The sequence below is a fragment of the Propithecus coquereli genome, unplaced genomic scaffold (genome assembly GCF_000956105.1).
Source record: "Propithecus coquereli isolate 6110/MARCELLA unplaced genomic scaffold, Pcoq_1.0 Scaffold35, whole genome shotgun sequence".
Taxonomy (NCBI): domain Eukaryota; kingdom Metazoa; phylum Chordata; class Mammalia; order Primates; family Indriidae; genus Propithecus; species Propithecus coquereli.
Genome location: NW_012149174.1, coordinates 5796509 through 5801287, shown reverse-complemented (window position 1 = coordinate 5801287; position 4779 = coordinate 5796509). Strand labels below are relative to the sequence as shown.

The window sequence follows — 4779 nt, the reverse complement described above, 5'->3', positions numbered from 1 at the left end:
ATTACCCTCCTTGTGTATACAAATACCCCTCCCCTCCTCCCTCTTCAACCCTCCTCCTGCCGCCCTCCCCCTTCCCCAGCATCCAATAGATGTTGTTCTAGGACAGAATCTTTAGGCACAGAATCACATGATGAATGAGAATTATTAAGATTGCTTTTTAACATATGATTTGATCTGTGGAAGGTAGGACTAGAGTTGTAGTTTTTGCTTGATTGTTATCACTATTTACTCTTTTTAGAGGCTTCAACTATTTGTGTTTTGAAACATTAGTGTCTCTCTATATTTAATTAGCCTAGGGAAATATTTTTATATTATCAAAGATCTTAGTGAAAGGTGTGGGGTCATTGCGAATCAGATATTGCTAATCGAGTGAGTTGCCTAAGGCACGTGAGAATATTAGTCAAGAGTCTGATAATGCAGCATGCTGTCAAAACAGCACGTGAGGCCGGGCGCTGTGGCTCACGCCTGTAATCCTAGGACTCTGGGAGGCCGAGGCGGGCGGATTGTTTGAGCTCAGGAGTTCGAAACCAGCCTCAGCAAGAGCGAGACCCCATCTCTACTAAAAATAGAAAGAAATTAATCGGACAACTAAAAATATATAGAAAAAATTAGCCGGGCATGGTGGCGCGTGCCTGTAGTCCCAGCTACTCGGGAGGCTGAGGCAGAAGGATTGCTTGAGCCCAGGAGTGTGAGGTTGCTGTGAGCTAGGCTGACGCCACGGCACTCACTCTAGCCCAGGCAAAAAGAGTGAGACTCTGTCTCAAAAAAAAACCAAACCAAAACAAAAAAAAACAGCACGTGAACCTGGCCTCTGGCAGACAGAAGGCAAACACGTTGGCCAGAAAAAAAAGGCCAACAGAAGAGGCAGGTGGGGAGAAGGAGACAGTGTGTTCCCATTATAAGATTACAGAACAGAGCTTCTTGGTTAAGACATTAAACCAGTTATTTCCCATTATTCTAAATTTAATCAGTTAAAAATTTTTTTTTAAAAATCCAGTTTATCCTTTGAATTGAAGAATTAGCTTTTTAATAGGACATCAGTATTTCATTTTAAAGATAAAACAAGATATTCTTGGCCTAGATATATTCTGCCAGTTTTCCTAGATTTATCTTCTCAGCCATATAGATTCTCCAGATAAGCAGGCTTCTTTCTGCCTGCAAACTTTCTTTTGTCCTCTCTTTTATAATTGAATACTTAGCACAAGAGGTTATTAATCTAATTTGTTTCAAGTGAGAAAGTTTGGGCATACACATCTATAGTGAGAGCAACATAAAAAGTTACATTTGAATGCTCTTTGTGAGAGCACTACATATTTGCATTGTCTGTGAAATAGTCGTAAGAATAAATAAAAGGCTATTTATTTAAATTTAAGTATATTCCTTCTTTTGGTGGTTATTTTTTTTAGGTTACTTATCAGCAATGAATCACTAAAATATTGCATTGTTTACTTGTTTTTTCCTTAGGAAAGCCATTATATTATAGAATGTACTTTTGAAACTAATCAAAAGAAGAGCCTTATAGTTGCCAGATACTGTATTAACATGTGATTAACCAAACTGTTTAAAGATATTTCGCTGACTTTTGTAATCTAGCACTGAGTCTAATATAGCATGACTTCATATAAAATTTGTTTTACATGTACATGAATACATCAGCATGTTAATATTAAAATACATGTTAATAGCATAGAAATGACATTAGTAACTTTGTATAAACTATTTCTTAAAATTAAAATGAATTTTGGATCTAATACAGGCATCTTGTGTTAGGTATATATCTAATATAGAATTTAGAACTAATAATCATGATTAATTTAATTCGCAGTACTAATGCATGGATTACATATCTTAAAGATGAAAATCGAAGGAATTTTCAAGTCTAATATAGTCCATATAAGCAACATCTGTCAGCAGGCACATGGTCATGTAGCCAAACTCTGGAAAATATAAACACATTGTGAAAATATAACTAAATTAGGTTTTGAGTGCTTCGCATTTAGAATCACAGACCATATAGGCATTTTCTAAGCAGTTTATAAAGATTCAAAAACAAAGAGAAAAACCCATAAAATATCATAGCAAGGTGTAACAATAGTTTACCGACTTGAAATTAATTCCTCTGGCAGCTTTCCCACTTGACATAGTTGAGAACCTGGAATTAAATTTAAAAGGCCTCTCGATAGCCAGAATAAATAAATACATGCATATAAAATAACCAATTGATCCCTCTCTCAGAGCCTATTTACTTTTACTTTGATAGTTCAAACAGCTTTGATGATGTGATTTCCAAACATTTATGTTTCAGAGCAGTGGTCCCCAACCTTTTTGGCACCAGGGAACAGTTTCATGGAACACAGTTTTTCCATGGATTGGGGTGTGGGGGGGATGGATTCAGGATGATTCAAATGCATTACATTTATTGTGCACTTTGTTTCTATTATTACATTGTAATATACAATGAAATAATTATACAACTCACCATAATGCAGAATCAGTGAGAGCCCTGAGCTTGTTTTCCTGCAACTAGATGGTCCCATCTGGGGGTGATGGCAGATAGTGACACCTGAAGTGTGTTGCTTATGTCCAATCTACTCCAAAATCTCCTTTTGGTTGCTGTCACTGCAGAAAACCCTTCTTCACAAAGATAGCTGGAAATGGAAGCAGGCTTTTCAGTGCGTTTGTGGCAATCTCAGGATATTCCGCCTTGACTTTTAATCCAGAATGTATGGAGTTTTGAAGTTGTCTCAAACATACTTTTAAGGCCACTGTCATTTGCGATCTCAAGCAGCTGATCCTCTTCTAGCACAGACAAAGTCAGTTCACCTGGCTTATTCACAAGTGGGTTGAGGATCCATTCCTTCCCAGTTTGGGATCTTTTTGTGGTTAGGAAGTAATGCTCAAACTCTTGAAAGCTGAGATAGGTGATCATGCACCAGCTGGGAAAAAGAAGGCCCTGGCTCAGTCTCTTTCAAATTTTCTGCTCATGTTTGAAACATGTCAAAAATCCCAGTGTTCACTTGTTGCCCTCATAATTCCAGTTTGGCTTTGAATGCAGCCACTTTATCTGCCAACTTAAACACAGTTGTTCTCCCCTGCAGTGGAGGGGAGATTGAGTTCATTAAGCAGATTGAATATGTCACACAAGTAAGTAAGTTTTAGGACCCATTCTGTGCCACTGAAATGTGCTGCCAGTGGTGACTGTTTTTCTAAAAGAAATCTCTGGAGTGGCTCTCATAACTAATAAACTCTGGCCAGTGATCTACCTTTAGAAAGCCATCTCACTTCTGTGTATGAGAGAAGACGTGTTTGCTCTGCGTCCATCTCCTCACAGAGCTGTACGAACAGATGTTGAGTTAAGGGCATGTACTTTAATGTTGATAATTTTAATCACGTCTTGCAAAATGTTTAGTTCAGGTGACATTTTTTGACTAGCCAGCATTTCTCTGTGGATGACACAGTGCACAGACTCACAATCAGATGCGAACTCCTTGACCCAAGTAGCGAAACCGGAAAGCTGTCCAATCATGGCAGCCGCTCAACCAGTGCATATACCTACACAAAATGACCAGTTCAGTTCTCCTGATACGTAATCATTCAAAGATTTGAATAGTTCTGCAGCTGTGGTGTTGGTTGGCAACAAAAGTGCACATAACACATCCTCATGCACATCCTCCTGAAAAATATATTGCACAAAAACAGGCATTGTTGCCTGTTGTCAACATCAGTAGACTCATCAGCCTGGATTATGTACCACAGTGACTCATTAATTTTCTCTAACAGTTGTGCCTCAATATCCTCTGCTATTTCATCTATTTGTCTAGTTATGGTGCTAGCCAAAAGAGGAACACGTGCCACCTTTTGAACTGCAGCCTCCCCTAAAAGTTCACGGCAAATGTCCTTTATAGCATGCAGGATCAACTCTTCACCAGTAGTAAATGGGTTTTTAGCCTTAGCAATGTGGTTAGCCACTAAGAATGATGCTCTCAGTGCGGACACATTTGATGAAGTGGTGGCCTTCAATAATTGCTTCTGTTCTTTGTGTTCACGTTTTTTTCTTTTGAAAAACTCCAAAGGCTTGTCTTTTAATGCAGGATGCTTGGTCTCCATGTGGCAAAGCAGTTTTGAAGGTTTCATGGCTTTGGTCACCACATATACAAAGTTGGCTTGGAGAATATGAATCACCTGTTGCAGTGAACCTGTAATTTAAGTAGGACTCTTGGTGTTTTCTTTTAAATGCAGCTTTCATTTTGTTGGAAGTCTTAGTCTTCTACTGTGTTTCATCATTGGGTCTTTCCCCCTTTTGAAAGAAGCTCTCCAGCATTGTTTGCTTTTTACTTATTTGTGCTAGGGTTAGCTAGTGGGCTTACCGAAACTGTGACTGAGACAAGTGTGCAGTGCGGGAAAGAGGTGAGGACAGAAGTGATAAATAAAATAATGGGCGGGTCACGTGCAGACTAAAATAAGTGTCAGGTTCTGACTTAAAGGCTGCCACAAGATGCAGCTTAATTGTCACTTGCAACTCAGTGATAGGGTTTTGATATGAGTCAGCAAGCAATTTGATTTATTATGATCTCTGTGCAGTCAAACCTCTAATGATAATCTGTATTTGTTTTTTTTTTCTTTTTCTTTTATTTCAGCATATTATGGGGGTACAGATGTTTAGGTTACGTATGTTGCCCTTGGTCCCCCCCCCCAAGTCCATGTTTCAAATATGTCCATCCTTCGGGTGGTGCGCATTGCACTCCTTGTGTATACAAATACCCGTCCCCTCCTCCCTCC

The 4779-nt window shown here is 38.9% G+C and overlaps 1 protein-coding gene across 2 annotated transcripts in view; it reads left to right on the top strand.

Annotated features, from left to right (window-relative positions):
• Window positions 1-4779, top strand: part of WASF1 (WAS protein family, member 1) — a 73953-nt gene that overhangs the window by 47497 nt on the left and 21677 nt on the right. The window lies entirely within an intron of this gene.